Source organism: Jaculus jaculus, chromosome 2 (assembly GCF_020740685.1).
Source record: "Jaculus jaculus isolate mJacJac1 chromosome 2, mJacJac1.mat.Y.cur, whole genome shotgun sequence".
In the NCBI taxonomy this organism is placed as follows: Eukaryota; Metazoa; Chordata; class Mammalia; order Rodentia; family Dipodidae; genus Jaculus; species Jaculus jaculus.
In genome coordinates this window covers 22,937,151-22,955,476 of record NC_059103.1, presented here as the reverse complement: position 1 = coordinate 22,955,476, position 18,326 = coordinate 22,937,151, and the positions used below count along the sequence as shown (strand labels likewise).

Genomic DNA, 18,326 nt, shown 5'->3' with positions numbered 1-18,326 from the left:
AAGGAAGAAATACAAATGGAATATAAGCATCTAAAAAAATGTTCTACGTCACTAGTCATCAGGGAAATGCAGATTAAAACTACATTGAGATTCCATCTCACTCCTGTCAGATTGGCCACCATCATGAAAACAAATGATCATAAATGTTGGCGGGGATGTGGAAAAAAAGGAACCCTTCTGCACTGCTGGTGGGAATGCAATCTGGTCCAGCCATTGTGGAAAACAGTGTGGAGGTTCCTAAAACAGCTAGAGATTGATCTACCATATGACCCAGCTATAGCACTCCTAGGCATATATCCAAAAGACTCATCACATTTCCTTAGAAGTAAGTGCTCAACCATGTTTATTGCTGCTCAATTTATAATAGCTGGGAAATGGAACCAGCCTAGATGTCCCTCAACAGATGAGTGGATAATGAAGATGTGGCACATTTATACAATGGAGTTCTACTCAGCGGTAAAGAAAAATGAAGTTATGAAATTTGCAGAAAAATGGATGGACCTGGAAAGTATTATACTAAGTGAGGTAACCCAGACCCAGAAAGCCAAGCGCCACATGTTCTCTCTCATATGTGGATCCTAGCTACAGATGACTGGGCTTCTGCGTGAGAATGAAAATATTTAGTAGCAGAGGCCAGTAAGTTAAAAAGGAGACATAAAAGGTAGAGAAAGGAAGAGGGGAGGATACTTAATAGGTTGATATTGTATATATGTAATTACAATGATTGAGATGGGGAGGTAATATGATGGAGAATGGAATTTCAAATGGGAAAGTGTGGTGGTGGGGAGGGAGGGAATTACCATGGGATATATTTTATAATTATGGAAAATGTTAATAAAAATTAAAAAAAATAAAAAATAAAAATAAAAATTTATTTTACAAGTCTCCAGCCACCACCCCCACTCCCCACACGCTTTTGTGGTTTTTCAAGGTAGGTTCTCACTCTAATCCAGGCTGACCTGGAATTCACTTTGTAGTCTCAGGGCGGCCTCGAACTCACAGCGATCCTCCTACTTCTGCCTCCCGAGTTCCGGGATTAGAGACGCGCGCCACCACTCCTGGCTTCAGGGTCCTTTCATTAAACTGCATCATCGCGCTTTCCACATGAAAACAAAAACTGCCTCCACGATCGCCGTGAGTTCGAGGTCAGCCTGAGACTACATGGTGAATTCCAGGTCAGTCTGGGCTAGAGCGTGACCCTATCTTGTGAAAAACAAAGATAAACAAAACACAAACAACTGCCTCCACCAAGCTTAGCAGTTTGAGTTTTGACGTCATCGCGCACAACGTGCGCGCGCGCGATGCCTGCGGCGGCCGGGAGCCTGCGCGGCGGCTTGTCTGCGGCGGCGTGAGTCGGCCCCGGCGTCCGTGATGTCCAGCCTGACCCTTGAGGTTGACGGTGAAGGCGTGGGAGCTTCTACCTACCTGGAGCCGGGGGAGGCTCGAATCCGCCAAGTCCTGGAATCGCTTTTTTTTTTTTTTTTTTTTTGGTATAGCAATATGGTGGCGCCCTGTTGACGCTTCTTCACTGATAGCTGTTCAGTAGGGCAGTGATCCTGGAGAATGGGATGATACATTTATTTACTTACTCATTTAAGAGAGAACGGGGGCGGGGATGGGGAGCGGGCTGGAGAGACGGCTTGGCGGTTAAGCGCTTGCCTGTGAAACCTAAGGACCCGGGTTCGAGGCTCGGTTCCCCATCACCTACGTTAGCCAGATGCACAGGGGGCGCACGCCTTTGCAGTTCGTTTGCAGTGGCTGGAGGCCCTGGCGCGCCCATTCTCTAACTGCCTCTTTCTCTGTCACTCTCAAATACATAAATAAAAATAAACAAAAAAAAATTTTTTTTTAAAGAGAATGGGAGCACCTCCAGCCACTGCAACACCTGGTTTATCTTCTAAGTTTTTAAAGAGTATTTACTTGCAGCCTGGCATGGTGGCACATGCGTTTAATCCCAGCACTCTGGAGGCAGAGGTAGGAGGATCACCGTGAGTTCAAGGCCACCCTGAGATTACATAGTGAATTCCAGGTCAGCTGAGCTAGAGTGAGACCCTACCTCGAAAAACCAAAAAAAAAAAAAAAAAGAATATTTATTTGTAAGAGAGAGAATGGGCACACTAGGGCCTCCAGCCACTGCAAACAAATTCCAGGTGTACACACCACTTTGTGCATCTGGCTTTATGTGGGTTCTGGGGAATCAAACCTGGGTTGTTAGCCTTTGTAGGCAAGCTCCTTAACCGCTAGGCCATCCCTCACCATTGTTTTTTAGATATTTTATATCATATGGTGGACCACAAGGTAAGATGTTGTAATCAAACCTTTTTAAAATGCCTTCTTTGATGTCCCTAGGCATGTGATGTCTTGAAAGGCTAAAAGTGATTACATTTAAATATCTTCCCTATCCTCCAAAGAATAATCTCGACACATCGACACATAGAAAGGGTTTCTTCATCTGAAATTGTTGTCATGAGTTGAAGCTTTATAGATAATCAGGTTTCTTCTGTCACGTTGATTGTGTTTATGTCCATTTGTCCCCGTGGCATGCTGTGATTATAATACTAATTGGTCCAACTCAGCCTGCATCAGATCTGTCCATTGAAGGCCCCTGTCCAAGGGGTGCCTATCCATATCTTCAAACTTAGACAACAGGACAATGAAGATGAAAGGATTTGAAGAAGCGATGGCTCCATATACATATGGGATTTCTTCTGAGTGTCTCGCTATGTGACGGTCCATCGTCAGACTCTTGGTCCGGGTCATTTTGATGGAGGCTGGTTGCATTTCTTTGAAATATATTCCTCATAAAGGTAAGATGCAACCTCACAGTGCTTTCTCATGGGTAGCTGTTTTCTCCTCGAGGCTCCTCAACTTTCCAGGACTCTATTTATTAGGACTTCTGGTTACCCATCCTGCTCCAAAGCTCTTCCAAACAGCGTGCAAATCCACCCAGGGTGATGTAGGAGACTCCTGCTTCTCCACTTTCTAGAACTCTGCGCTTAGTGGAACTTCTGGCTCATCAGCTTGCTTCAAGTCTGCTACTGCAAAGTTCTTACACACGGCAGGGGCATCCACATGGGGTGAAGGAAGAGACCCCAAATCCTCACTTGTAATGCTCGAGAGTTCCCATTTGGCTTTATCAGAAGGGACATAGTCCATGATGTTTGCAGCATCAGTATTTGTTGGTGGGTTTTCCAAGTCCACTCCCACAGGGGCATTTTCAGTATCGGTTTGTCCTTCTCGCGCAATTTCTTGTGCACACTGGGTTGCTTCAATCAGATCAGGAGAGGCGGGAGTTTTTGTGTCTCCCTCAGTGACGGTGGAGGCCTCGAGATCTGTTACTTTCAGTGTGGTGATGATAGTTGGGATGTCCATTTGTTTCACACCAGAAAGCCCCGGTAAAGGTTCGTCATGGGATGGTTACCTTGAATGTTTTGAGTCCTCAGGTACCGTTGGATTAGCTCTTGCTGGAATGACTTCTTGTGGTAAGAAGATGAGACTTGTCTCTTAGACTTGACCTTCATGAGGCTTGCCTTGGTTCTTCATCTTCAGAGGATAGGTGTCTTCCTCCTCGTGGCCATGGGAGTACTTCTTAGACGTGGCCTTGACAAAGTCCACTTCTGGCTCTTCGATTTCAGAGGATGTTGTGTCCTTGTCTTTATGGTCTTCTGCTCTCGGGGTGGGGGGGTTGCTGTGCAGGTCTCAGCGGTGACTGTCCTTCCTCTTCTGTCTCCCACTGCCCTGGATCTTCAGAATTCCTGGTCAGGCTGCATTGTCCAGTGCATGGGTTATGTGCTCACATGACATCTGGTTTTCCAAAGGGTGTGGACTGGGCAGCGAGGTGGCAGTGGCCGCAGAGAGCAGAGAACATCCGGAGGAATTCTGGCCTCTGGTGGCAGCACTGAGACCCCAATAGCCAGTGGAAGGGACTTCAGCAGAGGTAGATGGTAAGACTTGATGGCCGAAAACGCCACACACCTGGCCTTGATGATGCAGGATTTGGGGACTCAGGAGGAGTCCCCCAGAATTTATGAACCTCAAGTTTTGGGTTCTGTCCTGCCTTTAATAAAGAATTAATATTATGCGTGAGAATGAAAATACTTAGTAGCAGAGGCCAGTAAGTTAAAAGGGAGACATAAAGGGAAGAGAAAGGAAGGGAGGAGGGTACTTAATAGGTTGATATTGTATATATGTAAGTACAATGATTGTTATGGGGAGGTAATATGATGGAGAATGGAATTTCAAAGGAGAAAATGTGGGGGGGAGGGAGGAAATTAACACGGGATTTTTTATAATCATGGAAAATGCTAATAAAAAATAAAATAAATAAATAAAGAAAGAAACAAGGGTCAAAAAAGAATTAATAAAGATGCACTAAGAAGAACAAATTATGAATTATTAAGCTTATTTATAGAACTATTAAGAAAAACCACACCTAATTGATTTATCTCATTATCAATTGGCAGAGAAGTACACTGGTATAATTTAGCAAAGATTTAACCATCTTATCATTGAAAATCTACAGAGAAACATCCTTAGAAGAAAAACTTAGAATTAAATATTATAATATGAATATTTAAAGTTTTTTCTCTTTATTATATTTATTTATTTGAGAGAAAGACACACAGAGAGAGAGATAGATAGAGGCAGAATGGATGTACCAGGACCTCCAGCCACTGCAAATGAACTCCAGATGCATGCATTGCCTTGTGCATTTGGCTTACGTGGGTCCTGGGGAATCAAACTGAGGTTCTTTGGTTTTGTAGGCAAGTGCCTTAACTACTAAGCCATCTCTCTAGCCCCTGTTTATTATTTATGTCTCTCTAAAAATGTATTTAAGAAAAAGTGACAACTAGGCTTATTTTATAATGTTTACCACCATGCATGTACAGGCTATATTACCTGTTGGTTTGAAAACAGTTTTTATAAAAATTTAAAAAATTAAAACATTTTTATTTTTTAAGCACTAGGGCATAATCTAAGGCTTGTATTTAAGATGAACATGAGACATTTTTTGTAAACCATTCTAAAAGCATGAAAGCAGGTTTAAACCTATATACAAATAAGCATTTAAATCTTTAAATTTTGTCACAAAATTATGGAAGACAAAACAATTTTATTTATTTATTATTTTCGTTTTTTGAGGTACAGTCTTGCTCTAGACCAGGCTGACCTGGAATTAACTATGTAGTCTCACGGTGGCCTTGAACTCATGATGATCCTCCTACCTCTACTTCCCAAATGCTGGGATTAAAGGCATGAGTCACTACCCTGTGCTCCAAAACAAATTTTGTAATGGATATACCATTTCTCTTAGAGCCAAAGCTATGGGAGAACAAAGGCTGGCATTAGCATAGAGCCAGAAGCAATTTCAGTGTGAGAAGCTCCTCACATCTGGCCCAAGCATCTCATCCACACCAAGCTCAGAAGCCTTGGCATAAATTTACAGCAAGACTTTCATCTTGGTTTGTCTCCTTCCACTGAGAGGATCAAATTTGCTCCAGTTTACAGTGTCGTGAGCACTCTCAAAGATGATTGGTTGAGAGGATTCCGCCCACGAAGGTCAATGATACGGAGACACTGGTATACTTGCAAAGGAGTTTACTGGGATGAAAGTCACACACAAGCAAGTCCAAACTATCACAACTAATATTATAGCTAATATATAACCAAATCATATTCATCACTACTAACACAAGAATATTTCTAACGAGTCTAGCATGTATACGACCTGATAACGCGAGACTTGAGTTGCGACGTTTCTGACACTTTACGACCTGGTAACGCGAGACTTGGGTTGCGACGTCTCTGACGCTTTACGACCTGGCAACGCGGGGTCCGTGCTACAACTTTTTCTCTCGGTTCGCGGTGTTTTCTCGGTTCGCGGTGTTTCAAGCCGAGTCTTGATCGTTCGGACAGCGTGTTGGGCAGGTGAATTCAGATCGGTGATGCGTCTCGCGGAGGTCTTGGTCCGGACTGCTGAGTAACCTTTCAGTCAGTCATAGTGTTGGGAAGACTGAGCCAACGGTTGCTGAACAGCTGGGGTTTTTATACCTTCCACTACTTATCTAGAGTTCCACACACACACACACACATCTGCTAATCTCTACTATGTCACCGCACACAGCTTAGTCTTAGTTTTGCTTACAAGCTTTGACTTTGCACTTTTTACTCTCACAACAAACTTGTTTATCCTAAACTGGCCCTGGACCATATGCTGGTCCTTACATGCTCATAACATTACAGGTAGGCCTAAGTTTCAGTTTCCCGGAGAGGGAGGCAAGATGTCTTGGAAAAACCATGAAAAAAGGGCATGCCCAAGGTGGTGGGCTCTAGGGGCTGAGTCAGTTCATGGAGACATGTCCAAACATGCCCAGACATGTCCCTCTCATGCCTTTTGCAACCCCTTCATGCCTTCTGTCCTAACCAATCAGAGATGTACAACTGTAACTGCTGCTTGCCTAGCCAATCATTTTAAAAGATTACCTAACCCAGGCTGGAGAGATGGCTTAGCAGTTAAGCGCTTGCCTGTGAAGCCTAAGGACCCTGGTTAGAGGCTCGATTCCCCAGGACCCATGTTAGTCACATGCACAAGGGTGGCGCACGCATCTGGAGTTCGTTTGCAGTGGCTGGAAGCCCTGGGGTGCCCGTTCCCTCTCTCTCTCTGTCGCGAGCACTCTCAAAGATGATTGGTTGAGAGTATTCCGCCGGCAAAGGCCAATGATACTCAGATACTGGTATACTTGCAAAGGAGTTTACTGGGATGAAAGTCACACACAAGCAAGTCCAAATGATCACAAATAATATTATAGCTAAAATAATATATAACCAAGGTATATTCATCACTACATTACTAACACAAGAATATTTTTAACAAGTCTAACATGTATATGACCTGACAATGCGAGGTTTGAGTTGCGACGTTTTACGACCTGACCAACGCGAGGTTCGAGCTGCAACATTTTACTTTCGGTTTGCTGCGCTCCAAGCCGAGTCTTGGTCCGCTGGCATAAGCTAGTGCTCTGGCTTACAGATGATCATTCGGACAGAGTGTCGGGCTGATGAATTCGGATCGGTGACGTGTCTCGCGGGGTTCTCAGTCAGGACTGCTGAGTAACCTTTCAGTCAGTCATAGTGTCGGGGAGACTGAGACAATGGTTGCTGAGCAGCTGGGGTTTTTATACCTTCCAATACTTATCTAATAGTTTCACACACACATCTGCTAATCTCTACTACGTCACTGCACACAGTTAGTCTTAGTTTTGCTTACAATTTGACTTTGCATTTTTTACTCTCACAACAAACTTGTTTATCCTAAACTGGCCCTGGACCATATGTTGGTCCTTACATGCTCATAACACTCTCTCTCTGTTTCCTTCTCTCTCTGTGTCTGTCACTCTCAAATAAATAAAATAAAAATAAAAAAATATTTTTTAAAAAAAGATTACCTAACCCACCTGGAATTCCCCTAGTTGTGCTTAAAAGGGGCCTGCATGCTCCCCTTGGGGTCACTATTTTGTATGAATGGTTGACCCCCCTCATGCTGGCTGATTCTGCAGAATAAATGCTCTGTGTTTTTACATACTATTTGAGTCTGGGGTCTTTCTTCAGTGATTCTTGGACCCTTACATTTGGGGGCTCATCCCACATTGCTGGGGACCCCCAGATTCAATAGTGGAGCATTTCCAGGACAGTGAGTCAGGGCACCCCTCTGTACTGTATGTCTTTGGTCTGTTCTGTTCTTTGTTTTGTTTTTGGGTAAATCTGGCATCCGGGCACAATCTGGAAGCCCATGGAGGGAAGGCAGATGAGCCAGTAATTACCTTGGAGATGGCAGTTTCCAAAGATGCTCTGGACCCCCTTCTGATGGAGCCAGAGAGCTCCAGTCTGACTCTGGTTTTGATAAATACTGACGGGTCCACCCGTCTGGCATAGCCCATTCATGGGATAGACCGCCGTCTGCAGCATTTGAGTGTTTTTTTCACTTCCTGGGAAATTTGTTTGTGTCTGTGTGTTTGTGTCTTGTTCATCCTTTTGTTTCTTTCTTGTGAGACACCATGGGACAAGTGGCATGTTCCACCGCACTGGACTCAGTCCAGTCACACTTCAAAGATTTCTGATGCCTGGCAGACAATGTGGGTTTAACAGTATGGTCAGGAAAACTAACCATCTTTTGCAGGAATAAATGGCCAACTTACAATGTGGGATGGCCAAAGGGAGGCACCTTCCACCTTCCCACCATCTACCAAGTTAAAGATTTGCAGGTGTTCTTCACAACTGAGGAAAGAGAGCGGATGCTACCTGCACCCCAAAAGTCAGTTCTGGGGCCAAACGGCCAGCTCATGGTGGTCCAGGCTGATGTTGACACGGCTTTTCCCTTGATTCCCTCAACTGGGACCCTAACGACCCTGCAGATAAGGAGAGAGCTGTTCACTGAGACTCCTCCCAAAAGTCTTTTGCTTTCATGCACTCACCCACCCTGGTTGCCTGGGCATCTTTGGGGGACAGCGGCCAGCCCAAGAGCAAGAACCCAGGGACCCACGGCTGGTACCTGAACAGGGACCCTATGAGACAGAGAGGGTGGGTGAGTGCTCTCCCAGAGGGACTGGGAGACATTGGCCCATGCGGCCTTGCCTCCATGCTTTGAGGGCTGGCAGGTTTCTCTTTCTCCTCCTTTATTTTTGGTTTGTGCCATCACGTGGGACCAGACGCAACGAACTGCCAACTGATATCCCTTGGCCGAGGCCAGTCTTCAGTATTGACTGAAGGCCAGCCGTCCTCTGCCTGGACCTTGACAGCTTGTTGGATGTTGGCAAAAACCCCTCTATTTCTCTCTGACACACACACACACACACACACACACACACACACACACACACAAACTGATAACACATCGACCTCTTAAAATCCTGTAGGGCAGGTCGCTGGCCTCTTAAACTTGTGGACAGGCTCATGCCCAGATCTTTGGGGAATCCCCCATGTACTAATCAGCCCTTGGGAACATTGCCCTCTGGTCTTGGCATTTCTAATCTTTTTCTGTCATGGGTAACATTGCCTCAGATTCTCAGAAACATGGAATCAATCCTGAAAGTTAGGGGAATTAAACTCCCCCAGAGACAGGCTACCTTGTTTTGGGGGGAAAAATTCTCCAGGCCACCCCCTGATGACTTCTGGGTATCCACATGGCCCAGACATGTGGACCCACATAGCTTATCTGGCTAGGAAATGAAAAGTTCAGGAAGGGAATTTACCCTTACTCCCTTTAAGTGGTGAAACTGCAAGCCGGCTTTGCAAGTGCTCCACAGCGGCTCAAGTCCGAGTCAGGCACCGGGCTCACCTGTGCCCAGACAGTGGTGCCTCACCCGTGCAGGCTCCATGTCTCCGTCTCCTTTCCCAGCGCCCCCCCCCCCATGGGCCCCCTCTTTTCCCAGTGGGTCCCCTCCTTCTTCAGTGGTCTCCCACTGGTCCTGGAGGCCTCCTCTTTTCCCAACAGTCCCAGGTCCCCCCTTCCCTTCTTTCCTCTTCTGGTAACAGGACTTGGATTCGGGCAGTCATCTTGGTCAGTCTCAGCCATTACCTCCACATGTACTAGAGCTGACCACGGATGAGAGCCCAGGAGCTGGGCAGGGCTGACCTAAGGTGTATGCAAGCCCTGCCCAGCACCAAGAAATGGCAAAGAAAAGGTTGTGATTAACTAAAGCCTATGGTGAACTGAAGTTTTACATAAAGAATGTCATACTTTGTTACATGATCTCATAAATATAATTTCTGAGTTTATGTTCTAGGTCAACTTCAACTTACATAGAGGATTATTGAAAACAACAGAATTCTCTCTGAAGTGGTGACTTATAATTTGTCAGGTATTTTAAAATAAAAAAGATTGTAATATCCTGTTACTTAAAAGGAGGAGGCAACTGACCTGACTATTAGGTCAGCCTGCCTCAAGATAGCAACAAAATTTGCCTTAGTTGCTCCTAATAAAATCATTTCCAAGTGTGTTTATTAGTATTAATAATAGAAAATTGTATTTAGACTATTTGCTTGTTAGTGAGTAATAGGATTAATCAATTGGTGGAGTTTTTCTTAATAGCCTTATAAGAAAGATGTTTAATAATGGGGTGAGATGAGTTAATTGAAGGAACTGGGAAGGAATTTTCCAATGTTGGGACATAGAATGCTGGCTAAAAATGCTTTTTGAGTGGTACTTAGATCAAAATTTTAAAGTATGTGGTTAAAGATAGGTGTGTAGGAAAGAATTTTTGGGCTAAACCTAAACACTATGCCTAAAGTTAAAGATTTTTCAACTATTTACAAAGTCTTAAGAAACAAAAAACTAATTTCCAGGCTAAAATATATTGGGATAGCTTGTGTAAGCTTTATCAAATTTAAGTCATGGATAAAACATAAAATTGTTTTATGTTAATAAAAATTTCTATGGTATAGAAAATCAATAACTATCAAGATTAAGCCCAAATCATTGGTTATCAAATGGTATCTTTTCTTTCAAAAAAGATTTATCAAGGCTTATATTAAAATTTAGGTAACTGTTTTGGTTCAAAAAAGGACCAGATTCTACTCTATTGTATGTAAAGTAACTGTCTCATTTCTGGCATTTTAAGTCCAGTGCTTATAAGAAAATTAACTCTTGCCAAGCATGGTGGCACACACCTTTAATCCAAGCACTTGGGAGGCAGAGGTAGGAAGATTGCCATGAGTTCGAGGCCACCCTGAGATTACCTAGTGAATTCCAGGTCAGCCTGGCCTAGAGTGAGACCCTACCTTGAAAAACAAAAACAAAAATTAACCCTTAAGACATATTCCCTACTTTAGGGTACAGCCTCATGATCAAACAATGGTTCTCATCTGAGAAAAATAATGTTCAAGCTCTGTGGTTCTGTTTCCAATGTTCTCTGGGTAATTGGTACCCACACAGGTATCTGAACTAATCAAAGATGTTTTCAAACACAGGTGCTAAGACTTTATACTGTTTTACTTGTACTTTTCTGACAATTTCTAGGTTAATTAATTAGTTTGTAAATCAATTGGTACTGTTTTCAAGACTGATAACAGGTTCTGCCTATATTTATAAATGTTAGATATTTAAAGTGTGAGATGTGCCTACTTCCTATGCCTCAGATATATGGCTTATGCTGCCACAGTACAACAAAACTTTAAAACGTTGGACAAAATGATTTTAGAAGCTCTTGTGCCATTCTTTGACTAAATCTACTTCAGTAATCAAATGTTCCCTATATGAACATACATCCAGGTTGGTGTAACTTCCTTTCTAAGTGTGTTAATTGCCTACATAGAAGCCAAAGCCTATTGGAATCATTGGAGCAAAAGCTGCCAATATGCTGGCCTGTGCTCCCAGGTCATGAGGCCACTGGAGATGATGGGGCATTTCTATACTGGCCCCCTGGTAAGTCACCTGTCTTCCTGAGCAGGGAGGATATGGAGACCCAAACAAAATTGGTGTACAGTCTGAACCAGGAGAGTCACAATTGAGGAACAATCAGTCCTCCTGACTTCCCAAAGAAGGGAAAACTGCTTAGCCAGCATGGCCCTGACTAACACAAAGAAAACAGCAGTTAGCTATAGGGCTACTCCTGGGTCCCTAAAGTCTCTTTGGAGAGCCATTAGTGACCTCCAAAATTAATCCTTAATTAAATTGTGGCTATCTATATGGTCTTAAACACTCAGAGACAAATGTATAACCAAAAATAAGAAATACCTTATATCAGAGTGCTGGAAAGAAGTGACTGGAGTACTGAGTAACATCTCGATCACACCTTCCAAGGCTCAGGGTCTAATGTGAAAGAGGTGGCGGAAAAAATGTAAGAGCCAAAGAAAGGGTAAGACTCCTTACAACGTGCTCCCTCCAGACATAAAATGGCCTGGATATCCATGACCTCATAGTGCCTGACACTACCTACACAAGACCATCATAAGAGGAGGAAAAGATCATGACATCAAAATAAAAGAGAGGCTGGTTGAGATGGGGAGGGGATATGATGGAGAATGGAATTTCAAAGGGGAAAGTGGGGGGGGGGGGAAGCGGGAGGGTATTACCATGGGATATTTTTTATAATCATGGAAAATGTTAATAAAAATTGAGAAAAAAATACCTTAAATATATAAAATGGCCTATTAAGTAATACGACAAGAGCTTTCCAAGAGAAGAAGCAAACAAACATTAAGACATCGTTTTCCCATAGTTCTAATTCTATAATAAAAACTATAGATGTCAAAAGGGTTATTTTCAAATGTAGAGTATATAAATAAGCTCTGAGACCAAATATACATATATATTTGTATAGCCTTTAATGACACCCAATGGCTATCTATTATCAAGGTTAAATGTTGTGTATATGTTTCTGATAACTCTGCTAATATCTCATCTGTTTTACAAACCATGTCAAATACTACTGTGCCATTTAATGTACAGTTCTGGAAGAAAATCTCAGCCAGCTCATCCTCAGATGGTTCTGAGACAGTCCAAGCCTGGATCTCCATATCCTCAAAAAAGACCAATTTGCTGTGTGCTCACTTCTCATTAACTCCTTACTTTTATTCTTTCTCCCCAATGTTCTCTTCCAAGACTAGCTTCCTATACTCTGTGGTCCACTAGAATAGTTCCCTCTCTGGGAGAGACTCTCTAACTGCAACAAATCATACTTCGTGTCCGACTCAGCAGGAAATAGTAAGTGATCAGATGTCTTCATCCCTTGTCCCCTAAGAGCAGTTAGAGTGTCTTCTCGTGAGAGGGAGAAATAAAGGGGGATAGAATTAGGGTGACTGGACCCCTGAAGGTAAAAAGGACAAGAAGAATTTTCTTATCTCTTGCCCGGTTTCAAAGAACTGTTTTTCCGTGTGTGCTCTGAGTCCCTGGCTCTGCAAAGGACAGGCCTCACCCTCTTTGATGCTGGTCAAGTGATGTCTCTGCCTGGCCAGCTCTAAGCCAACCAGAGCTGAGTGCCTGCTCAATATTTCCATAATCAGGACCAGTTGTGTCAAGACACCTGTTCTCCTTTGGTACAAAAAGAGTAATTACCCCATGCATAAATATTTCCTCTCCCACTTATTGTTCCCCAGTCTTGAGTGCTTCACAGGTGTATCTCTACAAGAAAAATATCTACAAAGTCTGCCTGTGCCAACTGCCTGTACCAACTGAAAGAGATCTTCGTCCCTCTGCTGGTGGGCCTCAGTGTGACCTGTCTCTGGGTGCCTTCGGTGACCAACAGCTTCGAATCTCTCCAGAGACAATTGAACTAGTGGGTTATGAAGTCTAGATTAAGGTACAGAACCATAAGACTCTCTGGAAAGGCCCTCACATGGTCATCTTGACCACGCCCACAGCCATGAAGGTTGATGAGTCAGAACATGGATACATCACTCCCATGTCAAACCTGCGGGGATGAAAGACCACTCAACAGTTACAACACTGAAGGGAGAGGCCTCCTGATGACCTCAGAGGGATGGAAGATTCAGTCCCACCCACTGGACTCTAAAGCTAAGACTTTACAAGTCTTGATTTTGATCTCTGCTATGGGTTTGGCCCTTACTGGAACTAACCCTCCTGAGCGATATAACCTCACATGGGTGATTGCTAACAATGTTACAGGGACGATTGTTAATCCCATGTTCCACTCAGCCCCTATTGGAACTCGGCCCCCTTGGCTCACTACTCTCCTTTCAGCAGTGACAGGGCCCCTGACTCGCCCTCATCTGTGGGCCCTACATCCTTAACCCCCTTACAAGGCTTGTCAAAAAACACATATCTGCGGTTCAGCTTATGATATGGAAGTCCCAATATCAACCCCTAGACCCTCAAGATGGAACCTATGTCAAGGGGGGAATGAGAGGATCAAATTTGCTCCAGTTTACAGCTAGGCCTAGGTTTCAGTTTCCCGGAGAGGCAGGCAAGACTTCTGGGAAAAAACACAAAGGGCTTGCCCAAGGTGGTGGCCTCTGGGGGCTGAGCCAGTTCCTGAGAACATGTCCAAACACAGCCATGTCCCTTTCGCACTTTTCGCAACCCCTTCACGCCTTCTGCCCCAACCAATCAGAGATGTACAATTGTAAGTGCTGCTTGCCTAGCCAATCATTGCAAATGCTTACCTAACCCACCTGGAATTCCCCTAGTTGTGCTTAAAAGGGGTCTGCCTGCTCCTCTCGGGTCACCATTTTGTATGAATGGTTGACCCCCACATGTTGGCTGGTTCTGCAGAATAAACGCTATTTGGTTTTACATACTATTTGAGTCTAGGGTCTTTCTTCAGCGATTCTCAGACCCTTACACCATCATTTAATCCCTTCCCCAGTGTCAGGCTGTGGAGAGATGGAACTCCCCAGTAGCTCAAACAGCAATGTTTCCCACTTTCCATGGCCTTGGGCCTAGCCATTCTCAGGCCCTGCCAGCCAGTCCCTGGCTCTGTCTATATTCTTCTTCTTCTTTTTTTTTAATATAAATCCAGATGTTTTATTCTGTAAAGCACATATGCACATACTCCAAACATGGAAAATTAACAAGGGAAGTGATGCCATCACAGATCAGCTAGTGACTCTCATGCAGCAAGGGACGGGAAATGGATCCGCTGCCCTCGCACCCCACAGTGCCTTCAGGAGGGCTGAAACACTGGGAGGCTGAATCCCTACAACATCATCAGAGAAAACGCAACAGAAACGGCGGGTTCCTAACGAGAAAAACTTACACACAGAATCAAAACTGATTCAAGTCATATCATACAGCGACAGGACAAAAGGAAAAGGAAAGAGATCAATATGATCTGAAACAACCATCTCATAGGGAGTTGCTGACCTTTGACTGGACCTCCAGTCCAAGATGCTGAGGATGAGCCAGTGCTGCTGCAGGGGATCATCCCCAAATGGCCAGCGGGTCACTGTCTGTGACATTCTTCCAATCCTGAGGTCCACCAGCAAGAAACAGCTGAGGACTGGGCCATGTGTGTTCCTGAGACAGACATCTCTTCAGGTCCTAGACCCCTTCCTCACCCAGTCTGTGGCCGTCTCTTCCCCCAGCCTCCTCCATCCACCCAGCCTGCTATGGTGAATGCTAGATTTTAAAGTGTCTGGCCTCAGAATTTTGGTACTTCCCCTCCTCATGCCTAACCCTATTCCTCCCCAATGTACAAATTCCAGCCACTGCCTGTAATTGAAAGAAGGGTGACTTAATAGCAATATAAGCTGGATTGAACAAACCAGTGAAAGTGACTTTTCCCACTCATTTTCCTCTTACTCTGCCACCTACAAATCTATCCTTGTAACGCCATTCCAATGGGATTTTGTTAATCAGTAGCAGCTTAATTTGAATTTTTTTTTTTGTTTGTTTTTCAAGGTAGGGTCTCACTCTGGTCCAGGCTGACCTGGAATTAACTCTGTAGTCTCAGGGTGGCGATCCTCCTACCTCTGCTTCCTGAGTGCTGGGATTAAAGGCGTGCGCCACCACGCCCAGCTTAATTTGAAATTTGATAGTTCCAAGGACACTAATGTTTCTTATAGTCAAGCCAAATGGCTCTTTCTCAGTCTTGTCTAGTAGGGGTCTCTGAAGTGAAAACTAAATGGAATTCATAGTAAATTAGCCATGTTGTATGTAATTCATATCATACAAAAATGACCCTGGGTAGACAGCCATGATTAGTGCCCTTGAAACATACTAAGGAGTGGGGGGGATACTAATATATTACAAAACTTCAGTGATTACTTTAGCAATCATACTATTTTCCACTTAAGAATGCCCGGGATAAAACACAACCAAAACATTTCAGAATGCACAAGGTAATTCTAATTGAGACAAACTACAGACCTAAAGTTACAGAACAGCAGGCAGTTATGTCTAAGGATTTTTTCTTTTGTTTCTAGGGAACAGGCCTTGCTAGATAGCCCGGGCTGGCCTGGAACTCTTGACTCTCCTTGCCTCAGCTTCTGAGAGCGGGGATTATGGGCACAACAGCATGTCTATAACACAACATGGGAGAAAATAAGAATCATTAATCATTGAGTTATTTAAGGCAAAATGATGTAACAAAAAACAGTAAGAACACAAGTAACAAAACCACTGGAAAATACATGATGCATAATTGTCTTAAAGGGAGAATGCGACAGTGAGAGAGATATAAGCAAGACGCTTTAGTTTTGTTTGGTGAACAGCAAATCAGAACTGTAGCTTCCAACTTTACACTACACACCTAGTAGCTGCCATCTTCCTTTTGAAGACTTGTTAGGTGTATAAAATAAATGCAAGATTCAAAAAAGAAATTCATCCTCTTTTCTAAAACAAAGAATAAAAACACGTTTCATGACAATCATTCCCTCCATACTACTACCTGCATTCAAAAGGGAGACTGTGCTGTGACCCAACTGCAGAGCTGTTAACTGAATTTTTAAGCCCTTCTGAGTGAGGAAGTTATTTTCACTTTTGTAACACAGGAAGGAGGTAACAGAGGAAAAGACCAATGCAAACAAAATTAAGTTCCTCAGTGTCCATGTGGAAAATGAAAGGTCACATAGGTGACTTTTAAATACTTAACCTTTCACTCAGAATAAAAGCACACATCTGTCCTAACTAGAGGAATGTTAAAATGTGACTATTTTATTTTTTCTTAAAAAAATAAAAATACTCAAGATAGTATTTTTCCTTGCAAGCAAAATGAAAAAAAAAAAGGCATTACTGTCATTACTATGATTATTAAGCCACAGACACATGAAATCCACAAAATGGATTTGTGGCTTCTGAAACGCAGTATCTATCAAAGGTGCAGAGTGTGTCAAACATTGCACACATGGGCCACAAAGGAGCCACAACCAACCTCACCCACCCATGAGATGCACTTGTGACCTCGGTACAAACATGAGCTGCTCTGCTCCAGCAAGATCCACAAATCCCCCCAGCGCTACACGGAAAGGTCCCAAGTCCACAGGCCCCCAGTGAAGATGACAAGGGTGACAGGCTCAGGCTGCACCCAGGGCAAAGCACGTGCATCAATGGACCAGTTTCCAGATCAATTTTTATAAATATGTACAAATCAGTTACAGGCACTTGAAATGTCTTTGGCTGGAATAACCCAACATTGCAAGATCATGTATTCACAGAGTGACCAGGCCCTGGCTGGCTGAGCAGGCAACGATCATGTTTCTCAGTCTCAGAAAAACGGAGCTATGGGATTAGGCTTCAGCCAAAGCCACCTTCTCAGGACAAAATTCAGGATTGCTCTGTCGTAATTTGCTGGGCCTGCCTTTGATAACAGCATAGCAAAACATTGTTATCTCAATCGCGAAGAGGAAGTAACTGGTGTGCATGAGATGCAAATTTATTAATGAACAGTCATCATCCGGAACAATAACGGTGAGCTTGGGATTTAGTGCATGGTACACTTTACTGATGGCCCCCTAGTAACACCAGAAAGGATTGTAGTCTTGAGCATACTTTGTGTTGGCATCTCTGGCAGTTGTGAAGATCTTATACCAGAGTGTGGCATTGCTGTATGTGTCAGGCACACAGTGTGGTACAGGGAAGACGCCAGGAGCGGCTGTGAGGGTCATGCAGGCTGTGAACACCACCTGCTCACAGTGACCATGGAGAGCACAGTCATCAGAACTCCATGCAGCAGGCAGGGTGAAGGTGATATTTATCTCCTCGTGAGCTTGTCTGCCTGATAGTCCAATCTGATGTCCTAGGATGGTAGAGTACCCTCCAAAGGGCTTGAGAGGGTCGAGAGTCAGGGTAATTGCCACTGAGATGTTAACAGGGCCTGATTCCTCCAGGGTCTGGGGGACCTGGGTGGATACTCGGACCTGCCCGCTGGTCATGGTGCTTTCTGGGGTGGTGGTGTCATTGGAGAGGTGCTTCGGTGTTTCGTTTTCCGATACACAAAAGTCCAAATCATTAAACCGTAGCAGAGATGTATTCCAATCCTCTGCCATTTCTGGTGACCTGATCTCCTTGATTTTGAAGAAGGAGCCCAGGGTCAGGAAGGCTATGGCCATAGCACTGACACTGATCCTGAAGACCACCAGCGGAGGCCGGCTGCTGATGTACAGCTTCAGGTTCTCCAGGGGGGTTGATGATGATCATTATTCTGGTCAGCTGCACCCACGATTCCGTCTTCACCGCTTCTTCACGTGCGTGGCTCCCTCCCACCTTCCTTCTTTCTGCGCACGGGGAACTATGGCCAACAGCTCCCACGAGTCAAAACAAATGGCAAAGGAGTCGAAGGCTCCCGGGCGGGATTGCACTTGGGAGCAGGCCGCACACGAAGGAGCGCGGCGCCGACCCGGCCCGAGGCCGCCCCGAGCCGCCGCCCGCCCTC

General features: G+C 44.3%; 1 pseudogene; it reads right to left on the bottom strand.

The window, feature by feature from the left end:
* Positions 1–16,994: 16,994 nt before the first annotated feature.
* On the bottom strand, positions 16,995–18,072 carry LOC123458639 (annotated as a pseudogene).
* Positions 18,073–18,326: the final 254 nt, after the last annotated feature.